The 22,368-nt window shown below is 35.6% G+C and overlaps 1 long non-coding RNA gene across 2 annotated transcripts in view; it reads left to right on the top strand.

The window, feature by feature from the left end:
* The window catches only part of LOC123605808, a 117,893-nt gene extending 96,716 nt beyond the window's left edge, over positions 1–21,177 (top strand). For both annotated transcript variants that reach the window (XR_006715894.1, XR_006715895.1), the window contains one exon: positions 20,457–21,177. This is a non-coding gene — a long non-coding RNA (uncharacterized LOC123605808). The remainder of the gene's footprint in view (positions 1–20,456) is intronic.
* Positions 21,178–22,368: the final 1,191 nt, after the last annotated feature.

Here is a 22,368-nt window from a genome sequence, read left to right on the forward strand (position 1 = left end):
TCATTTAAGACAAATAAGAGTCGTTTGGGGTCTTTAACCTATATTTATCTTTAAAAATTTTTTATTTATTATGAAAGTGTAATGACATACAATTTATATTAGTTTCAGGTGTACAACATAGTGATTTAACAATTCTATGCATTACTCAGTGCCCGCCTTATATGTGGAATCTAAAAATCAAAACAAACAAAAACCAAATAGACTCTTAAATTCAGAGAACAAAGTGGTGGTTGCCAGAGGGGAGGAGGGTGGGGGATGGGAAAATAGATGAAGGGGATTAAGAGTTACAGATTTCTAGTTATAAAATAAATAAGTCATGGAGATGAAAAGTACAGCACAGGGGATAATATTGTATATTTACTTTTTAAACCCCATTATTTTTCTGAGCCCTGTTCTTACTACCTTGTCTGTCTAAGTCATAAGTGTTGAACTCCAATTTCTTTATGGCCTTTGAATGACTACCACTCTTCTTTACCTTAGGAATATATTAGTTTGCATATTAATATATATTTAAATATACAAATAAAATAAAGAAATAAAATATGGTAGATGCTCATTATATGCACCTATGGGGCAGTCATACACATAACTTACATGAATTGATCTTAAAAATATAGTCCAGAGTGGAGTGCCTGGGTGGCTCAGTCAGTTGAGCATCCAACTTCAACTCAGGTCTGATCTCACTGTTGGTGAGTTTGAGCCCTGCCTCAAGCTCTGTGCTGACAGCTCAGAGCCTGGACCCTGGTTCAGTTTCTGTGTCTCCCTCTCTCTCTGATCCTCCCCCACTTGCACTCTGTGTCTCTCACTCTCAAAAATAAATATTAAAATTTTTTTTAAATATAGTCCTGAGTAAAAAGATTAGAAACAGAATGAGATTTGTGTGAATTTAAAATACGTATTTAAAAAGCGACAATATGCATTTTATAAGAACACGTGTACATTTTAAATATATCAGAAATATTTGCTTATGAGAATGGGGGATGGGGATAAAAGGGAATAAGCTAAAAAAGAGAAGGGTCTTGCTTGGACCAATAAAAAGTTTATTATCCAACAAATATGAGTAGTTTTTGATAGAAGTCATTGTTCAAAAATCCACGGATGTCACACTTTCCTCAGTGACCCAGTGGTCTCCTGCCTTAGACTCGTCAGTTTACATCCAGGACATACTTAGCTTACATTCCCTCCTTCAGATTCTAAGTACTCCTTGGGAATCTGACTGTGGTGATTTGGATTTTTGTCCTATTCCCACTCTTAACCCAATCTGCAACATTCCAGTTATAGATTGGCAGGAACACACACACACACACACACCCCATCCATTCCACATGTAAGTAGAGAAAGTGGGATGACCACAGACATCTCAGCAAGGCTTGTTCATGGCCCCTAACTGCCAATCTATGTATAGTTGGGTCCTTGTAGACTGGGGCACATTTTTGCTATGTAATATTTCTCTTTTTCTCAAAGCTGACATCACTTTTTCAGAAAAACTTGTACTTGTATTTAAGGGAATGTTGATAAGCATTATGCTGTCCTTTGTCTTGAATCACATAGTGTTAACAGACTACATTCTCATCTGTGGTGAGAACATAGTCATAGACCAGGTGACTCTAAACAGGAGTTTTGCTTCCAGCTGCTTGTGCTCTGGAAAGCCTGCTTCCTTGCACATCATTGCTTTAATTTCCTTTTCCTGACAACTAGTGATTTCTGCAAGCTGCACTGTAAGATGATCAAGTTGGGCCATTCAGTTGTGGGAGATTTTTTTTTAAGTTTATTCATTTATTTATCTTTGAGAGAGACAGAGACAGTGTGAGCAGAGGAGGTGCAGAGAGAGAGGGAGAGAGAAAGAATCCCAAGCAGGTTCCACACTGTCAGCATAGAGCCTGATGTGGGGCTCGAACTCCTGAAACCATGAGATCATGACCTGAGCTGAAACCAAGAGTTGGACGCTTAATGGACTCAGCCATCCAGGCGCCCCCAGTTGTGGGAAATTATAATGTCAATATCCTGAGATCTTTCCTCTTGACCTGCTCAAATTCTTCAGAGGAGACCCTTTCAATTTCCTGCCTGAAAAGTGAAGTTCTAGTTGTCAATTTTCTGGAAACTAAATGGGTGAGAGGTTGGAGGTCTTAATGTACAGTATGTATACATTCAGTGAATCGTTCTCTTTTCACTATCATACGCCATCACATTCTCAACTGTGCCTGGTGTCCCCTTATTTAAAAACCCCATCTGGCACCTGGGTGGCTCAGTTGGGTAAATACCCGACTTCGACTCAGGTCACCATCTCGCAGTCTGTGAGTTTGAGCCCTGCATCGGTCTCTGTGCTGATAGTTCAGAGCCTGGAGCCTGCTTTGGATTCTGTGTCTCCCTCGCTCTCTGCCCATCCCCGGCTCATGCTCTGTCTCTGTCTTTCAAAAATAAAAAATAAAAATGTTAAAAATAAATAAATAAATAAACAAACATTAAAAACCAAAACCGTTTTAACCTCTCTGAAAAATAAAAAGCCAACTACCTATGTTTTGCCGGGATAGAAGAGGGGTTCTTGGTGTCTGACTCCTCTTTCATTTCTTTTGTGAATTTTCTATTTGGTTGTTTTTCTCTTGTAAACTTATAAGATCATTTGTCTACTTTATTTAAAATATCTTTTGTCCATTTACTTTAGGATTATCACTTGTCTATTTGCTTTATAGTATCTTTTGCCATCCAAATGTTTTAAATTTTTATACAGTTAAACATATGTATCTATATATCTACTTATATAATTTCTACTTATTAAATTAAAAATAGTACTTTGCCATATGTTTTATTCATAAAAATAGTGGGATACTATTTATTAATTATCAATTCCCTTCACTGAGCTATTCGTTCCTGTGAAAATACCATATTCATTTGACCAGTGTGAAAAGGCAAGAGCCTATGGATGTCCAGAAAAAACAAATCATATGTGAAGGATCCCAAATTAGGACCATGACTAGCCCTGGTCACTAGAAGGCATTGAGGCACCGCCTTTGAAAGTATGAAAGAAAATGTTTCCAATCTAGAAATTTTATAGTAGAGAAACTATCAATCAAGTATGGTGGTACAATGAAGGTGGTTTTAAGCATAGAAGATTCCAAAGTGTTTACCTCATGCACTGTTTCTTAGGAAGCTATTGTGTTCTATCCTTTCTTAGGAAGCAAAAAATCGGAGGAAACCAAGAAAGAGGAAGAAAAGGGATATCAGAAACAGAAGATGCACTGAGCTGAGAGGGTAAGAAAGTCCCCAGGATAATGTTGAAGGGACATCCAAGGATGAGCGTGGTACATCAGGCAGAGCTGAACACCACTACGATTGGTGCAGGTCAGAAGGTTCCAAGAGATCAGGAGGAGGAAACTGATAGAAACCTGACGTGTCTGTGTTGAGAGGAGATTTATAAAACTGACACAGAGTTAAGGCTTGAATAAGTGATACATATGTAGAACATTCAGTAAATGATTAAGCAGTAACATAATTATTCGCTCCAGAGAAAACAAAAAGATGTGTAGAAAAGCAGTATAGTTCATTTCATAGTTCATCTTTGGATGATATTTACATAGTTGTAATATCAAAACCCATGGTCTTTGTTTGATCTTCCCTGTATATGTGTAATAGTGGTGAGGAGATGGACAAGGGTGTGAGTGTGTGGTAGGAGCAGGAGGAGGAAAGGTGCTATTACTTTTATATAATACGAACATGTTATTTAGAGATATAAAGGCAAATTCCAAAATGATTAATTACTTGAAAGAGAAGCAAGGTTGGCCTTTGGAAGGAGAAGAATTGGGAGAGAGTGGATCAGGGAACAGCTGTTTTTCATAAATAAACCCTTGTAATGTGGATTCCTTAAACTAAGACTCAAGCACAACTCATAAAAATAGCAACTAAAAATAAAAATAACGTTTAAATGAAAAAATAAACAAAGTGATTTTCAGGTTAAAATCTCCCAGGTACATTTTGTCCTATTTTAAGTGAATTATTATTATTATTATTATTATTATTATTATTATTATTATTTTTGGGTTTTTTTGAGAGAGGGAGGGTGCAAGAGAGGGGCAGGGAGAGAGGGAGAGAGAGAGAGAGAAGCAGGCTTCATCTGAAGCAGGGCTAGAGCTCACCCAAAGTAAGGGTTGAGCTCACCCATTATGGGGCTCGAATTCATGAACCGTGAGATCATGACCTGAGCCAAAGTCAGATGCTTAATCAACTGAGCCACTCAGGCGCCCCATAAGTGCAAGATTATTTTGGTAACATTTCAAAAATATATTAAAAACTAGCATGGGGGCACCTGGGTGTCTCAATTGGTTGAGTGATTTTGGCTCAGGTCATGACCTCATGATCTGTGAGATCAAGCCCTGCAACGGGCTCTGCGCTGAGAGCATGGAACTTGCTTGGGATTCTGTCTCTCCTTTTCTCTCTGCCCCTCCCCTACTCTCTCTCTCTCTCTCTCTCTCTCTCTCTCTCTCTCTCAAAATAAATAAATAAACATTAAAAAAAACTATCATGAATTTAAGTGGCTCCACCTTTCCTTAATACCAATGCAGTTTCAAAATTTAGAGCAAGTTCTTCCCAGATCGTGTGTCCACTTCCTCCCACGGCAGTAGGGTGAGTAAATGTCTTGAGAAATGTAAAAGGAAGGCAAAGGTCCCAACTTGAGAGGCGATTCAGGGTTCAGAAAAGTAGTTCTTCACTTTGGGTTTATTTTTTAATTGGTGGAAAAAAATATAAGAAGCATACCTGCTCTATTTCTGTTCTTGTTCCATTCTGGCCTCAAGCACAAGTGCTAAAAATCGATGAGCTCTTCTAAAATTTCCAGTGCCAGTGTTCAGATTCAAGACATTAATAAGTTCAGGTCAGTTTGGGGGAAAGCAGCTCAACTTTGATTCAGACTTCTGTCTTGGGAAGATTGGTTTCTTGCTTCTTATCTTCTCACATCTTTTCTAAAGGTATTTTCTTTCTCTCTCATACACGCCTGCGATTAGTTTATATCAAAGCCTTTTTCTCTTCTTTCAAAATGATCTGTTCCGTGAAGTATTTCAGGGGCGAAGGACCACCTACTATTTTACAATGTCCCATTAAATGGATCTCTGTGTCATCTTTATGCATCCCTGTGGGCTTTTAAATCCAAAGCCCTTCAACAGTGATGTTTTTGTTCTCTATTCTCTGGATGCCTCTTAACCATTTGAAGGCAATGTTACAGAGATATGAAGGAATAGTACTAATTTATGTAATTCAGAGTTGAGAGGTATAATCCTGACATATGAAGGGGTAAAATATGACTTAGGTAAATGTGTATGACTTAGGTAAATACTTTAACATCTGAGGGATTACAGTGTAATTTGCTTTCACATTTTGTTGATATATTACACATTTTCTATCAGTTATCAGATATGTTACAAGGCTCTAAATAGTTTTGGACATGCTTATTGATGCTCTTATGATTTAGTTCTCCCCACCCCCACCGTCATGTGTGTGGCCAAGTTTTTAAAATATACAATATGTCACATACCCATAGAGAAATAATTAGGGCCCATGCAATTCAGACACTTCTCTTTAATGGTAACTGTTGTTTGTTGAATATATTTGAATCCCCATTCTGATAAATATATACAATTAAATATACAAGTGGGTTCTGATATTGTTGATGAATTCTTCCTTATTAAGGTAACTGGTGATAACCCTAACAACTATGGCTAAGTGAATGTTGTGTTACAGTATATTCTGTTTATCTTCCGTTTTCTAATTGGTCTGGTCTGTTCTTGCCTCCAGACCCTTATAGCTGAATACTGTTATGTGTTCATGCACTTATTCAAATTATGGCCATTATGTCCCGGGATTTTGTGTCAATTAATGTCTATGTAAAACATTGCTCTTCTTAGGGGTGCGCTGCAGGTTGCCCTATGGATCGCTAAAGCTCTATGTCCTTTCTTGAGCACCAAGTTTATATAGTTATTGTTTTGGTACTGTACCCTCTCTGTAGGACCAGCATGCTTGAATGTTATGTCCTCTTTACCATGCGGCCATTGGAGAGATTGAACACCGCTTTTGTGGGAACGGTCTTTTCCTACTGAGTCTTGTCCTAAAACTAATCTGTTTTTCACTCAAGCCTGAGAACTTCCTGTGAGTCAATATTAGCTCAGGCTGATACTGTTTAATCACTTAGTAGTTTTGGAGGGGAGAGGGTTATGCATACACACACGTGTTTGTGTAAAGGTATAAATGTGTGTGTATATATATATATGTATGTATCTATACATATATTACATTTATATGTAAAATCATGAAAATTCAGGCTATTTTATTAGGTGCCAATAAGAATGGGTCTTCCAGTCCTGTGTTCAGTTTCCATGGCAAGGACTTCAGGGGAATTTTTTGAGAGAATATGACCTTTATTTTCTCAGTTTTATGTCTCAAAATGGGCAGAGCTCAGGATGTTCTTAGCTTTTTCTTAGTTCCCTGGTATGAAGCTGTTATCTATTGATTTTAAATGAAATATTTTTGAGTTTTTTATTTACATATTTGCATATTTTATATTTGAATTAATAACTTTTATAATGGGGAATATATGATAAACTTATGCTTTCAACTTACCTGGGGTTTTATATTTAAAGTATGTTTCTTCCAAACAGTAAAGTGTAGGGTCTTGCTTTTTTTTTTTTTTTATGTTTACCTTTTTATTTATTTATTTATTTATTTATTTATTCAATATATGAAGTTTATTGTCAAATTGGTTTCCATACAACACCCAGTGCTCATCCCAAAAGGTGCCCTCCTCAATATCCATCACCCACCCTCCCCTCCCTCCCACCCCCCGGGTCTTGCTTTTTAAAATCCAGTCTGACCAGGGAGCCTGGGTGGCTCAGTCAGTTGAGTGTGTGACTCTTGATTTTGGCTCAGGTCATGATCCCAGAGTCATGGGACTGAGCCTCACACTGGGCTCTGTGCTGAGCTGAGTGTGGAGTCTGCTTAAGATTCTCTCTGTCTCTGTCTCTGTCTCTGTCTCTCTCTCTCTCTTTCTTTCTCTCTCTCTCTTTCTCCCTCTGCCCTTCTCCCCCCACACACACACTCTCTCTCTCTAAAAAAAAAAATCTTTGCCTGTCACATGGAGTGCTTAGTCCACTTAAAGTTAATGTAATTGTTTATATGGTTGGGTTTTAGTCTATCATCTTGGTATTTGATTCTATTTGTCCTACCTGTTCCTTATTTTTCTATGTCTCCTTTCTTGCTCCTTTTGGGTGAATCACTGTATTTAGTATTTCTTTTTATTTCCTCTATTGACTTTTTAATCTATACCTCTGTGTATTTTTAGTGGCTTCTCTAGAGATTATACAGTTTAAAGATAAATCCTTTATATTTAAAGGGCATGAGCAATGTAAGATCCTCACGTCAGTACAGTTTAATTCTTGCCCCCACCAGCTTTTCCACTTGGTTCTTGAGTGTAGTTTCTATCTCTGCTAAAATTCTTCATTCTGTTCACACATGTTGTCCAACTTTTATACTGGTTTCTTTGATGTATTAATCATAATTATTTTAAAATCTCTGTTGTATAAATACAAATATATAAACTCTCCAGATTTGCTTCTATTACTTATTTTCTTTTTTTTTGATCATGGGTTACATATTTCCTGCTCCTTCACATATATTATGATTTTTTATTTTTAAATGTTTATTTATTTTTGATAGAGTGCGAGCAGGGGAAGGGCAGAGAGACAGGGAGACACAGTATCAGAAGTAGGCTCCAGGCTCCGAGCTGTCAGCACAGAGCCCGACGCAGGCTTAGAATTCATGGACCACGAGATCATGACCTGAGCTGAAGTCAGAAGTTCAACCGACTGAGCCACCCAGTCACCCCTGATTTTTTATTTTATGCCAGGCATTGTATTTAAAAGGATATTATAAATACTATTTACCACCATGAAAATGACGTTGCTTCTTCTGTCAGGCTGTTAGTATGAGGGACTATATCAATCTGATCTGTAGTGGAGCTGGATCTGGGCTTTGTCCCACATTTAGTTATATGCAGTCATCACTGGCTTCAGATGCTTTCATGGTAGGGTCAAGACATGTTCTCTGTGGAGTTTGATGATACTCTCTAGAGGTCCCAGTTGCCAGCTTTAAATGTCACAGGGAGCCCTCTTTGCTCTCTAGTCTTTCTCCCAGCTTTCTACAGCCCTTTTCACCTTGCTGTCCAGTTGCCCCTGGAGGAATGCTGTGGTACCCTCTGTTAAGGTCCCAGAGTAGCTTGGAGGGATTTCTCTTGGGATTAAAAAATATGCTTTTAGGTATTTATCTACTTATTTAAAAAATCAATTGATAGGAAATTCACAGTCTATAAATTAACTATTTTAAGGTGAACAATTCAATGGCAGTACATTCACAATGCCGTGCAAACACCACCTAGTTCCAAAATATTTTCATTGCCCCTAAATAAAGCCTCTTATCTATTAAGCAGTTTCTCTCTATTAGTATGTCTGCCTAGCCTCTGCCAACCACCAATATGCATTCTGTCTCTTTGTATTTGTATTCTGTCTCTTTGTATTTCATGTCAATGGAATCATATACAATTAATCCCTGAACAACATGGGGGTTTGGGATGCTGACTCCCTGCATAGTCAAAAATCCATGTATTACTTTGGTTCTGCCAGTACTTAACTACTAATAGCCTACTGTTGACCAGAAACCTTACTGTTGACATAAACATTTAACACATATTTTGTTTGTTATATGTATTAGATACTGTATTCTTATAATAAAGCAAGCTAGAGAAAAGAAAATGTTATTAAGAAACTTATAAGGAAGGGAAAATACACTTATAATTACTATATTTATTGAAAAAAATACACATATGAGTGGACCCATGCCATTCAAACTCATGATTATGTTTTTGTTTTGCTTTAAATTTATTAAGTTTTGAGAGAGATAGAGACAGAGAGCAAGCAGGGGAGGGGCAGAGAGAGAGAGGGAGACACAGTATCCCAGACAGGCTCCAGGCTCTGAGCCGTCAGCACAGAGCCCAGCATGGGGCTTGAACCCATAAATTGTGAGACCATGACCTGAGCTGAAGTTGAACGCTTAACTCACTGAGCCACCCAGGTATCCCAAACCAATGTTTTTCAAAGATTAAATGTAATATGTGAACCGTGTCTGGCTTCCTTCACTTAGCATAATGTTTTAGAGGTTTCCTTTGGTATTTTGTCCTTCTCTCAACTTTTGGCATCCACTACCTTTACTTGGTGAAGATCTCGAGTGACTTCTCTTCATTCTCCTATCTTACCACCAGTATTCAGTGAGCCATTGCTGGTACTTGTATTTGGTGAAGTTTCTATTATCTCTCCTGACGTACATCCAGTCTTAACACTCAATTAAACCCCATGGTAAAGAATTGACAAGTTGGAGAAAACTTCCTTGTGATTAGGGTTCCTCAAGATCAAACTTGTCACACCAATCTTCAAGGAGCTGATAAAAGTTTAGCTACTTCACTCTATCACTGGCAGATTTATGTTCTTCTTGATATTTTGCCAGGAAGTAAAGAAACTATGAATCTGTTTTCTCCTGGATGGGTTTATCACTTCCAGAATTTAGTTTTTTGTGTGTGTTTCTTTGCATCTTCAGCAATCCTTGGTGGGAATTCTTGCCTTGGTCCTGATCTTAGAGGAAAAGCTTTCAGTTTTTCACATTGAGTATGATGTTTTCTGTGGCTTTTTCACATATGGCTTTTATTATATTGAGGTAGTTTCTTCCAAGTCCTAGTTGTTTGAGTATTTTTTATCATGAAAGTTTGTTGAATTTTGTCAAATTCCTTATCTGCATCAATCGAGATAGTCATGTGCTTTTTTCCTCCATTCTGCTAATATGGCACATTGCATTGATCAATTTTAATATGTTGAACACTTCTAGGAATAGATCCCACTTGATCATGGTATATGATCCTTTTGATATACTACTGCATTAATGTGCTAGTATTCTGTTGAGGATTTTTACATCAATATTCATAAAGAATATTGGTCTGTGGTTTTCTTTTCTAATAGTGTCTTTGTCTGGCTTTGGTATCAGGGCAATGCTCACTTCATAGAATGAGTAAGGAAGTGTTCCTTCCTCTGCAGTTTTTAAGAAAAGTTTGTGAAGAATTAGTGTTAATTCTTTAAATGTTTGTAGAACTCACCAGTGAATCCATCAACTCCAGGACTTTTCTTTACTAGAAACTTTTTTATACTACTGATTTATTCCCCTTACCAATTACAGATGTATTCAGGTTTCCTATTTCTCTGTGATTCAGTTTTTGTAGGTTTTGTGTTTCTAGGAATTTGTCCATTTTATTTACCTTATTTAATTTGTTGGAATATAATTTACTGTAGTACTCTCTTAAATTCTTTTTATTTCTGTTGAATAAGTAGTAATGTCCTCACTTCCATTTCTGATTTTAGTAAGTTGAGTCTTTTCTCACTTATCTTCTGTCTCATTGTTCTGTCCATTATTGAGAGTGGAATGCTGAAGTCTCCAACCATTATTGTAGAACTGTTTTCTCCCTTCAATTCTGTCAGTTTTTATTTCCTTCATTTTGATGGTCTGTTATTAGGTACACAAATGTTTATAGTTGTATCTTCTTGCTTTATTGAACCTTTTGCTAATATGTAATATCCTTTTTTGTATCTTATAAGCTATTTTTTTAAATTTAAAGTCTATATTGTCTGATATTAGTATCGTTAGCCTACTCTCTTTTGGTTACTATTTGCATGGAATATCTTTTTCCATCTTTTCACTTTCAACCTGTTTGTATCTTTGGATCTACAGTTATTGTCTTGTACAGAATCTGGTTGGATCATAGTTTTTGTTTGTTCACCCTGCCCCCATTCTGCCAATCTCTGCCTTTTAATTGGAGAATTTAATCCATTTACATTGAAAGTAATTACTAATACAGAGGAACTTGTGCCATTTTGCTATTTGTCTTCTATATGCTTTGTAGGATTTTTGTCCCCATTGTCTGAATTACTATCTTCTTTCGCATTTAGTTTTTTTTTTTTTTTTGTAGTGAGATATTTAAATTTTCTTCTCATTCTTTTATGTATATTCCATGACTATTTTCTTTGTACTTACCATGGGGATTACACTTAAAATCCTAAAAATTTAACGCTATAATATGAATTTCTACAAATGTAACTTCAATAATATGCAAAAGCTCTGCTCATTTGTGGCCCTTTCTTTATCCCTTTCAGTTATTGATGTCACCGAATCACATCTTTAAACATTGTATGTCTAAAATGTAAACAATAATTGTTTTTAAAAAATTCGTTAGTCTCTAAATTATTTTAAAAAAAACAAACCCTAATAAATATCAAGTTATAAAGCAAAGTTACAATAATAATAGCTTTTAGATTAATGTTTTTAAAGTGTCTTTTAAATCATGTAGAAAACAAAAAGTGAGTTACAATCTGTGTTTACAATAATACGAGCTTTGGTAATTTCCCATGTATTTACCTTTACCGGGATCTTTATTTCTTCATACGGTTTTTTGTTACTGTCTAGTATTTTTTCACTTTAGCCTCCAGGACTCCCTTTAGTGTTGCTTGCAAGGCAGGTGGAGTGGTAACACATTCCTTCAGCTTTTGTTTATCTATAAATGTCTTGATTTCTCCTTCATGGTTGAAGGCCACTTTTGCTAGATATAGGATTCTTGGATGTCAATTTTTTATTTTAGTGTCTTGAATATTTCAGCCCATTGCCTCTGGCCTCCTAAATTTCTGATGAAAAATCTCTGATAATCTTATTGAAGATCTCCTATATGTGGGGAGTTTCTTAAATTCTTAATTCTTGCTCTTAAGATTGTCTTTGTGTTTAGACATTTTGATTATGATGTGTCTTTCTGAGGATCTCTTTGAATTCATCATACTTGGAATTTGTTGAGCTTTTTTGTTGTTTATATTTGTATCTTTAATCAAATTTAGGAAGTTTTTGACCACTAATTTCTCTCTCCCTTTCTCTTGTCTTCTCCTTCTGGGCCTACAATTTGCATGTTGGTCTGCTGAACGGTGTCTCATAAATCCTACAAGCTCTCTTCATTTTTATTCCATATTTTTTCTTTCTGTTTCTCAGCCTTGATTATTTTCATTTCCCCACATTCAAGTTCACAGATTCTTTCTTTTGCTTGCTGATATCTGCCTTTGGATCACTTTAGTAAATTTTTGATTTCAGTAATTGTACTTTTCAGCTCTAGAATTTATTTTTGGTTTCTTTCTAGGTTTTCCTGTATATTATTGATATTTTCATTTTGTTGCTAGATCATTTTATTGACTTCCTTAACAACTGCCTTTAGTGCTTTGATCATCTTTAAGACAGTTGTTCAAAGTCTTTGTCTAGCAGGCCCACCACCTGGTCTCTCTCAGAGATAGTTGGTTTACTTTTTATTGATTTACTTTTTCCTTTTAATGGTCCACACTTCCCTGTTTCTTTGTATGCCTTGTGATTTTGTTGTTGTTGTTGAAAACCGGACATTTGAATTTAATAATGTGCCAATGATGGTAATCAGATTCTCCCCCTTCCTCAGGGTTTGCTATTTCTGTTTTGTTTTGTTTTTTTTTGTAGGCTGTCTCTGTGCCAGAGATCACCTTAAGGTGTAAATTTAGGGTTTTCTCTGGTCTTTTCTGAGCCTGCACTTTTCCTTGAGCTTGAATGATGATTTTCCAATTTATCTGGTATATGCAGTTGTTTTTTTAATGTCCTGGTATTTTATGTTTGACTCTCAGAAAGGGAAAATGAAGGGAGATAAAAGGCACTGGCTTTTTAAATCCCCTTGGAAGTTGCTTTATTCTGAAGGAAAGGAACTTGCCACCATGAGGAGGAAGTTCAACAATGGCTGCCTGCCTTTGTGTCTGTGCCTCTGTGATCATAAGCAGATATCAGTTATCAGAACATAGATCCCTGTTATTTGGAGGACAGGGTCCTTGTTGTCTACCCTACTTCCATAGGTTATTTGCAAGCTGCTCTAGGACCATGCACATGGCTGCCTGCCACAGAGTTGGTGAGTAGGGAATGGATAGCTGCTGCTGAGCTAAGAGCTAAAATAAATTAAAATTAACTAATTTACTGTCCAAGACTTCCTCTGGAAGTTGAAAACCCAATAGACTCTAGAGTTCCAAAATTGCTGTATCAGATAGATTCTGCCAGCACAACTATTGTCTAGGTGGGAAGGCCGATTCTTCATGCTTCCTGCTCCATCAGTTTCCCATAATCCTTTGTTTATATATTGTATTTTATATATAAAAATACAAGACTGTGATGTCGGTTATGAATATAATTATGCAATAAACTTTTATGATAAACTTAGTGACCAGAACATTATCAATTCCTTTGAGGATGCTTGAATGACCTGAATTCTATCCCTTTGTTTCCTCATCAAGTGTTAACTACCTGCCTACATTTTGTATTTGTAATTCCTTTACTTTTCAAATAATTTTCCACATAACTATGCATCACTATAAAATGTATTCCTCAGGTTTACCTGCTTTTGAGCTTAATTGTTTACCCCTACTGAAAACAGTAAAATTGGATCTTTACCTCAGATCATACACCAAAACCAATCTTTTCACTCTTCAACTTAACAATCTGACTTCTGCTCTAACCATTTTGTGAAGACTGATCTTGATATAATCTCCTTTGACCTCCATTTTGTCAAATCCAGTGGCCATTTTCCTCTCATTATTCCTACTCAGCTCTCAGCACTATTTGTTGTAGTGAATGTTTCTTTTCTTCAGAGTAGTCTTCCCTTTTGGCTTCTGTGATACTGCACTCTTCTGGTCTCTCTTCTTCCTTCATGGCCTTTTCTGCTCAGTCTTCTTCCGTGGCATTTCCTATCTAATTTCTAGAGTTCCTCAGTGCTCAATCCTAGTTTCCCTCTATTATATCTTTATGCTGTTTGTTAAAAAAAATTATTTCATTTTAGAGAGAGAGAGAGAGAGAGCATGAATAGTGGAAGGGGCACAGAGAGAGAGAGAGAGAGAGACAGTGAGAGAGTGAGAGTGAGAGAGAGAGTCTTAAGCAGGCTCCAAGCTCAGAGTAGAGCCCAATGTGGGGCATGATTCCACAACCCTGGGACAATGACCTGAGCCAAAATTGACAGTTGGATGCTCAACCAACTGAGCCACCCAGACATTTCTCTTTATGCTCTTTCTTTAGGTAATCTTATCCATGCCCATGGATTTACAGACCACTACTGACTAATGACTTCCAAATTTATATTTTGAACCTAGTGTTCACCTTGGACCTCAAAACTCATACATAAATTTGTATATACTTCTGCTTGGTATAAACTTGGTATCTCACACGAACTTCAGAATTAACATGACTTGAACTGAACTCATAAATTTTTGTGAAACTCCTTGTCTTCCAGTCTTACCCATCAATAATCAACTTAGTTGTTTATTTCAGAAACCTAGCAGTTATATTTTATTCTGTGTACTTTCACTCACTATACCCAATTCATACAATTTCCCCACATTCAGTATTCAAAATATATCTTAAATTTTTCTGCTTTTCATCATCTCTACTACCAGCAACTTGGTCCAGATTATCAACATCTATTGCCTGGCCTACTACATCAGCCTCCTAATTTATTTTCCTGCTCTATACTTGTTACCCTTTAATATATTCTTTACAAATCAGCCACAAAAGTCTTTCTCTGAACATAAATCTAACCATGATACTTCCCCACTTAATACAGCTGTTACAATTAAAATAAAATCCATACTCCTCATCATGGCAAATGTGGTCCTGCATGCCTTTTGCTTACCTCTCCATTTTCTTCTTGAGTCATGTTCTCCTTTGCTCACCATGTTTCAGAAATTTTTGCTTCTTTTCTGTTCCTAGAAGAAATGAATCTTTTTTCTCATCTCAGAGCCTGCCCATATGTTGTTCCCTGTGATTGCAATCCTTTCCTCAATATCTTCAAATGGTCAGTACCTTCTTATTCATTAAATCTCACTTAAATATAGCTTTCTCAGATAGACTTTCCCTGATCATTCCATTCAAGGAGCCTCTTCTCCCTATTTACTTTAAATGCCACACCAAATGACCTCTTCCCACCATTATGCTCTGTATTAGTTTCTGTGGATGTTATAACAAACTACCACAAACTAGGCAGCTTAAGGTAGAAATGTATTCTTTCATGGTTCTGGAGACCAGAATTCCAAAATCAAGGTGTTGGCATGGCTGAGCTCTATGTGGAGATTCTAGAGACTCATTGTCTCTTCCAGCTTTTGGTTGCTGTCGACATTCCTTGACTTGTGGTCACATCACTCCAAAGTCTGCCTCCATAGTCATATTACCTATTCTCTTCTGTGTTGCTTTTCTCCTATAAAGATACTTTTGAATACCTTAGGGCCCATTAAGACAATCTAGGGTAATTTCAACTCAAAATCCTTTAATAATGTCTGTAAATATACTTTTTCCAAATAAGATAACATTTAAAAGTTTTAGGCTTTAGGATTTGATATCTTGGGATGGTCTTTATTCATCCTACTACATGCTCTGTCATGATTTTCTGATGATCAGATTCAGAATACCTTTTTTAAATAAAATAAATTTTATAATTATTTTTTATGTATACATTTATTATCAGTTTCCCTTAGACCAGCACTATCCAGTAGAAATATAATGAGAGCCACATATATAATTTAAAGTTTTCTAGTATCCATATAAAAAGGTGAAAAGAAACACATGAAATTAACTTGAATATATATTTTATTTAACTCAGTACATCCAAAATATTATCATTTCAACATGAATCAATATCAAAATTATTACTGAATATATATTATTCTGACTAATTTTGAAATTATTACTGAATATATATTATTATATATACAGATGTATATTTACTCATTGAATGAATAGTTATTATATGAGTAAAAAGAGACAAGCAAAATGTCATGCCAAGCTATATCACAATTTTCCTAACATATATATATATTTTTTTTTTTTTTTCAGAGTCACATTTATCTGAACTGTGAGTAGAAAGTTAAGTATTAGTGATTATGAAATTTCTCTATGTGTTTCTAAACCAACTCACATTTGTGCATTATTTGTCTGGATGACAAATTTTATAAGTTTGCATTCTTTAAATATTTTATTTAAATTTTAGGGGCATTTGTAAATGTTTAATATTCTGGGATTTGGTGAAATGGATCTTAATACATATTTATTATAATAATTTTCTTAGTTATGGTGAATTCTATTAACCAAAATTGCTGTGGAATTCATCCTCTTAAATATTTATTGTCACATAATATTTTAGATTTGAGCAGTGGGGAAATAATACTGTAGCTCATTGAGAAATTAGAATAGTAATGAAATTCAATCTATAATAGTTTATACATCATTTTGAACTGACTAATGTTAGGAAAGGCATGCATATTCTATTAAAATATTAAAAGTTATTGAGGGCAAATTTTTATTTAATATTAAAATAAAAAACCTCTTTAATCACTGGGAAGAATCCTCAGAAGTGGAAAGAAAAACTCTACATCAACTTAAACATTTCAGGACAACCAATTTCACTAATTTAAAACAACTTCCAGAGCTAAGGATCCAAGCAAATGAGCCATTTTCTTTAAAAATTCTGACTCATCTTGGGAGCATTAAAATTAATAGAACTTATGATCTTGAGTTCTACTCATTTGTGAATGTGTTTTCAGTAAGTACACATAATTGGGGTTGGGATCTGACACTCCCTTATATATATAACCACCATGAATATACATAGAGTTTTATACCATTAATATTTCAAGGGGTTTGATTCATGATTTTATAAAATGAACACACCCATGAAATGAACTAATGCAGAAAACAAATCTTATTGTAGACTAGTGGGATGCTCTATACCTATAAAACATTGGGATTGAAAGTTCTAAGACAATATTTTAGCCCAAAGCCCTAATCCTTTCTATAGAATTCTGGGGCAGAGAAGACGATAGAGGGAGTACAGTGAAGGGAAGGTGGGTGGGGTCAGGGAAGTGTAATCACATTTTGCAAGGATCTCATGGATGAGTGGGTCAGTGCTTTATTTTCAAGAGGCAAATTTTTTAGCATTGGTTATCACCAGATTTTTCTCTAGGCATTGTTGTTTTGTTTTCCATCAAAGTTTACTTTTCCCAGTCCTTGTCTACTCTACTTTTTGACACTTTCCTCCTGGAGGCTCAGATTCTGAGCTCGTTCTAATGAAGGTAGGAGAAATATTCTACACTTTATCCATACCAGTCAGTGGTGTCTGAATTTAGTTGTGCTTCCACAAAATTGTTTGTTATGTCCAGAAGGAGCTTGAAGGGTTGAATAAACTCATACAACTTGGTATGTCATCATTAGTTGCCCTACTTAGTACTCTGGTTCCCCATTGGGACTCTGATACTCTGTCTTTGACAGGCTCCTATTCCTTGAGGTAGATATAATATTTTAATTAAAACAAAAGACAAGCGTCATTAACAAAAATCTTAAACTTGTTTCTCCAAGATTTAACTATGCTTGTCTTTAAATTTTTTAAAAATATTTATTTATTTTTGAGAGAGACAGAAAGAGTGCACCTGCGTGAACCAGGGAGGGGCAGAGAGAGAGGGAGACTGAGCATCTGAAGCAGGCTCTGTGCTGAAGCAGAGGGCCTGATGCAGGGCTTGAACTCATGAACTGTGAGATCATGACCTGAGCCAAAATTGGACGCTTAACCGAATGGACCACCCAGGCACCCTGTAACTTTATGGTTTTTATATTTAGTAATTTATGAAAGTCATATCTAATAACTTTCAAGTGTTGACATCAAAGGGTGAAAAGTAGTGACTGCTTTAAGAATTATATAAATTTCTGAGTAATAAGGTCAAAAGGTGAAAATTTAAGAGATGTCATAGATTTTGAAGCTAATATAATGTATAGGCATGTTTATCAGAATTAAGTGTGTTTATGAAGAATTTTACTAAAAGAATTTTAGGTATTTTCAGTTTTTACTTATGTAATGAAAGATTTAAAAGTTTTAAGAACCCATATGGTTCTGGTTGCCCAGAACCATAGGGGCACCTGGGTGGCTCGGTTAAGAGTCCGACTTTAGCTCAGATCATGATCTCACAGTTGGTGAGTTCGAGCCCCTGCATTGGGCTCTGTGCTGACAGTTCAGAGCCTGGAACCTGCATCGGATTCTGTGTTTCATTCTCTCTCTGACCCTCCCCCACTTGTGCTCTGTCTCTGTCTCTCAAAAATAAATAAATGTAAAAAAAAAATTGAAAGTTTTGAGAACTGTATAATGCTTAACCCTGAGAACTTCTGAGAATATGCAAAAGAAATGCTAATGTAACATCAAATACGTCAAAAATTGAAAATGAAAGTCCATCACACTGAAGAAAATCATTTATAAAGAAACAAAAATGTCTGAAAATGAAAGAGAAAAACTCCATAGGACTAAAGAAATAGAAAAACACATATAAATGCTCATAATCTATAATCATGTAGAAAAGCATAATTCAGTAAATTTGTGTTAAAATAGGATTTTATTATATATTATATAATATAATGTTTATTATATCACATATATACACATAGTACATACAATGATATATATTATAATATGTACCTTATTATAATATAATAAATGTGGGAGCCCTAAAGCAAACTCAGATCATTGTTGCATATTACATTTACCTGGATACATATATACCTTTATATTCAGAAGAACATAGTTTCTCATAGCTTTAGCTGTTTCAGTTGCATATAGTACCATTCACAATTCTTAGGGACAGATTTTTGACTGTCTGTTTTTACCTTTAAAACCCATGAGTGTGAAAAATTCAAAAATTTGATTATTTGACTTAGATACTGTATCTAACAAGAATTAGGTATTTAATTATCCTAACAATAAACTTTATGAATATGTAAGTAAAATATATTCATATTTTATTAATAATTATTACAATCTGTAAGAATAATGAATTTCCATAAATTTCATCAACTTTTTGATTTCAAGATATGAATGCTTTATAATTGTGAAACTCATGGAATCCAGTCAAAATTTTGTATCATGTCCTTTTCCATTACTTCATCTAAGTTTTTTTTACAATATTAGACCTCCTTGGAAGATGACATCTGCAGGCAGTAGTTTAAATTAACCAAAGTTCTTTGGGCACTGTTCATTGGACTATTGACTGCTCTAGATTTGGACTAACCCAACAACTGGATCGGTATTATTAGCTCTCACATTCCTTTATATTTTCTGCTCATTCATCTTCCCTCTAGCATATATTAATTAGGCAGTGAATAAGACAAAGAATAATACTTGGGTTCTTACAGATTCATCTACTGTCACTAACTGCATTCCCAAACCAGCCACTTGGAATCTCTCTGCATATCTCAAAACATGTTGCAAAATTGTCAAGACTATCAAATCCCATTTACTTTCCATTCATTTTAGTATTGTACAGAACAAAGTTCTTCTAAGAGGACTAAAGGGAATTTTGTTAAATCAAATAAATAACAATGGGGTTTTAGGGTTCCCCAAAGCCCGGAACTCATGAGTGTTGACAATTTAAGTGACAAATCTATCCAATAGTATGGTGGTTGAGATCCATTTATTTTCAGGGAGAGGAATAGATGAGCTTCTTCTCCTCTAGTTTTACCACTCCCAGTCAGTCCAGTGATGGGATATCATCTCTCAGCCACACTCTGAATAGGGCACATTTTGGAAGGGACCGCAGAGTTCAAAGAAGCATCAGCAAAAATCTCTGTCTGTGGAAGCTTCCCTGCTTCTCTAAGATGGTGGGTTAGCAGTTGATTTAGATATAAGTTGAAAAGGGGACCTTTAAACTTGAGTTAAGATTTTATAGATTATAAAGTAACATCTTCATTAGACATCTTTATTCCATTCTTCAGTCTTACCTTATTCCTCACCTCACCCACTCCACAATACACACTCTTATCCCTGAACTCCGCCCTTGAGCTTCATTCAGTGTCTGTTTCTCCATCCAACCCTGAGCCTGACTCCATGTTTTCCTCCATCTCCAAGTGAGGTTTTGGATACTCGGGGATGGAGTGGGGATTAGGGGCAAGTTAGGATGGGGGTGAAGTGAGCCTCTCTCAATATAGTATTATTATTAAAAATGATATTTTTAATTTTTAATAATGTTTTTACATTCTAACTCATACCACTCATTTTGGCACCAAAAGGACAGCTGTGTAAAAATATCTTGGCATTCAGCTACATAAAAATGTCTTTCTTTGGCCACCAGTAGACCTCAGTAACACTTCACCTGGAACATTGATGGGGGAGAGAATATTGGTACTGTAAAAGATCACTTTATAAATTTACCAAGAGAAATAAGGGAAAAGAAAAGTGTTTGGAGTTTACTACCAGAATGATGGTATATCTGTATATTTCTTCACCTGCCTTTGACCTTTTGTTTTATTATTGCTGCCCCACACAGGCCTCTGTAACTGCTGCCAGCAGTTTCTGATTCATCAAAGACATCACTCTCAAGGGTAATTATTTACACATGGAAATTGGTTGGAAATTAGGTGTCACCAAAAGGCTGCTTTGTGTACTGTGGTGGCGTGTATGTAAATATATCGGTTCATATTTAACACATGCAAAATACTCACATGGATGAGTGGTGAGTAGAGCTAGCCATAGACCAGGATTTCATGAAATAGAAGGGGCCCCATGAGACAGAAAGTTGTGCCAAATAACTTGTTTCTAAAATCTGAGCTCAAATTCTTTTACAACATCCCCAAAGAATGGCAAGGCACATCAAATGACCAGGAATTCCTAGCTCACAAGATGGAATACTCCATTTCCAGTGGGTTCTAATTCAAGCCTTTGCTTATATTTTGACTGCAATCTGCCTGCCTTGAGCCTTCTTCTAGTCCTAGTGCAGCTCTCTGCAATCAGGTGGAGACTAACCCTTTTTCCCCATAGCAACTTTGCAGGTTAGTTGAAAACAGATATAACTGATCTCTATTTTTTTGGTTTAAATGAAATACTGCCTTTAATTGTAACACTGAGGGATGGATTGAATACTTGTGTTCTGACATGATCTAAAAGAAATGCTAATGATGTGTAACTAATATAACACTGTATGTTAACTATACTGGAATTAAAAAAAAGCTTGTTAAAAAAGATATATGCACCCTATGTTTATTGCAGAATTATTTACAATAGCTAAGATTGGAAGGAACCCAAGTGTCCATTGATAAATGAATGGATAAAGAAGATGTGGTATATATATAATGTAAATACACACACACACACACACACACATATACATTTCAGTATATATAATGAAATATTACTGAAACATAAGAGAATGATATGTTGCCATTTGCAACAACGTGGATTGACCTGGAGGGTCCATTGAACATTATGCTGTGTGAAATATGTCCGAAAAAGACAAAAACCCTATGATTTAACTTATATATGGAATCTAAAAAACAAAACAAATGAACAAAAACTCCCACAAATCTAAACAGACTCTTAAATGCAGGGAAAAGACTGATAATTGCCAGAGGGGAGATTGGGCAAAATAAAGGAAATTAAGAGGTACAAACTTCCAGTTATAAAATAAATAGGTGAAAGAGGTGAAAAATAATGCATAGAGAAGGCAATAGTATTATAATAATGTTTTATGGTGACAGTTTGTGACTACACTTATCATAGTGAGCACTGAGTTATGTATAGAATTGTTGAATAGGTATGTTATATGCCTGAAAGAAAAGAAATGCTAATGAGATATTAAAGAGGAAATCAAATACATCAAGACTCAAAAATAAATGATAGATTCCTGGGGTGGCTCAGTCATTTGAGCATCTGACTCTTGATTTCAGTTCAGGTCATGATATCACAGTTTGTGGGATGGAGCCCCCAGCATTGGATTCTGCACTGACAGTGTGGAGCCTGCTTGGGATTCTCTCTCTCTGCCCCTCCCCTGCTCGTGCACATGCTCTCTCTCTCTCAAAATAAATAAATAAAAATTAAAAAAAAAATGATAGAATCCTGATGTTGATAAGCAAATGCCATGATTTTGACTTCTTTCAAAATTCACCAGTCTATCCATCACAGCATAAACAGCCACAGTGAAATTTGAAATAAAGTGATTATTTGTAAAATCCCTGATATGTGCAGATTCTCAGAACATACAGTTTAATTTATAACTAGTCAAATGTCTCATGACTGTAGACAACTTTCAAACAATAAGCAAATGTTTAGGAGACACCTGCAGCTTTAGAGAAATGTGAAGTGAAGTTTTTGAAAGGTAGATTTCAAATATATTATTCTGATACTTTATTAATTGGTAAACATTTAAAGGAATATTATTTACATATTTGTACCTTCATTATAAT

This window comes from Leopardus geoffroyi, chromosome A2 (assembly GCF_018350155.1).
Source record: "Leopardus geoffroyi isolate Oge1 chromosome A2, O.geoffroyi_Oge1_pat1.0, whole genome shotgun sequence".
Lineage (NCBI taxonomy): Eukaryota > Metazoa > Chordata > Mammalia > Carnivora > Felidae > Leopardus > Leopardus geoffroyi.